General features: G+C 37.3%; 1 non-coding gene across 1 annotated transcript; it reads left to right on the top strand.

Annotated features, from left to right (window-relative positions):
• Positions 1-320: 320 nt before the first annotated feature.
• LOC118660836 lies at positions 321-424 on the top strand. The gene has a single exon (XR_004969043.1). It is a non-coding gene; the product is annotated as a U6 spliceosomal RNA (small nuclear RNA).
• Positions 425-1,554: the final 1,130 nt, after the last annotated feature.

Consider the following 1,554-nt stretch of genomic DNA (forward strand, 5'->3'; position numbering starts at 1 on the left):
CTTCTACTTAAATTAATTTTTGCCAATAAGATAAAGCCTTAGAAAGATGTAGCCACTCTTATTTTAGAATGTCATTTATTATATTATGTTGAGGAAAAATAACTAAGCCAGAGAATAAACAGTGGAAGTACATAAAGTAGAACCATGCAATTTAGAGAAAAACAATATTAGGAAATAATATATAAGAAGTAGCTTTATCTAAAATATTGGCATTCTTGAATTTTATGATTTATTGGAGAAGTAGGAGTCAGTGAAATAATCTTATCAGAGCATATAAAAAGTATAATAAAACCTGTTTTCACAATAAAAAGTGCGGGTTGGTGCTCACTTCAGCATCACATATACTAAAATTAGAACAATACAGAGATTAGCATGGTCCATGAGCAAGGATGGCATGCAAATTTGTGAAGCATTCCATATTAAAAAAAAAAAAAGTGAGAGGGTTGTTCTCTGAGGTAGTCCCTAGCAAGGGCTGAAAATTATGTTCAGTCTCTTCCAAGCCTTATAGCACAAGAGACAATCTATGGGCATAACCACATAGCAGTCAACATTTCAGAGTTACAATACAACAACTGACAATAGTTATCATACAACCTGTTTTAAAATGTAGCAGGATAACACTACTAGTGTAATAAAAAAAAAGAATTATGTTCTGAACCTGAATGGATCCAAGGAATACAGATAGCCAAAATTGGGTTTGACAACCATTCTATCATATCAGGCTAGGTTAGACTGAAGTAACAAATAACCTACAAATTTCACTGGATTAAAGGAGAAAACTTAATTCTCTTCATGTCCATTGTCTTAGTCAGCTTGGGCTGCCATAACAAAATACCATAGACAGGGTGGCTTAAACAATTATTTTATTTCTCATAGTTCTGGAGGCTGGAAAGTCCAAGATCAAGGTGCCGGCAGAATCAGTTCTTGGTGAGAGGCCTCTTCTTGGCTTGCAGATGGCTACCTTCTCACTGTGTCTTCACATATCCAAGATAGAGCTCTTGTCCCTCTTTGTTTTACTAAGAGCACTAATCCAACCAGGAGGGCCCACCCTCATTACCTCATCTAAACCTAGTTACCTCCCCAAAACCCCACCTAAAATACCATCACATTGGGGATGATGGCTGCAACATATGAATTACTGTAGACATAAATATTCAGTTTATGACATTCTGCCCCTTGGCCTCTCAAAAATCAGGTACTTCTTACACTAAAATATATTCCTTCCATCCCAACCTCCTCAAAAGTTATAACTGGTTCCAGCATTAACTCTAAAGTCTAACGTTTAAAGTCTTTTTTTATCAATTTGTTGAAATAGTTTCTTTTTTAAGTTAAATTCTTTTTTTCTTTATTGATTAAGGTATTACATATGGGTCCTTATCCCCCCATGTCCCCCCCCACCCACCCCCCACTCATGCCCTCACCCCCTTGGTGTCTGTGTCCATTGGTTAGGCTTATATGATGCATACAAGTCCTTTGGTTGATCTCTCCTCCTCCCTCCCACTCTCCCCTGCCTTCCCTCTGAGGTTTGATGGTCTGATCAATGCTTCTCTGTCT

This window comes from Myotis myotis, unplaced genomic scaffold (genome assembly GCF_014108235.1).
Source record: "Myotis myotis isolate mMyoMyo1 unplaced genomic scaffold, mMyoMyo1.p scaffold_m19_p_7, whole genome shotgun sequence".
Classification (NCBI taxonomy): Eukaryota; Metazoa; Chordata; class Mammalia; order Chiroptera; family Vespertilionidae; genus Myotis; species Myotis myotis.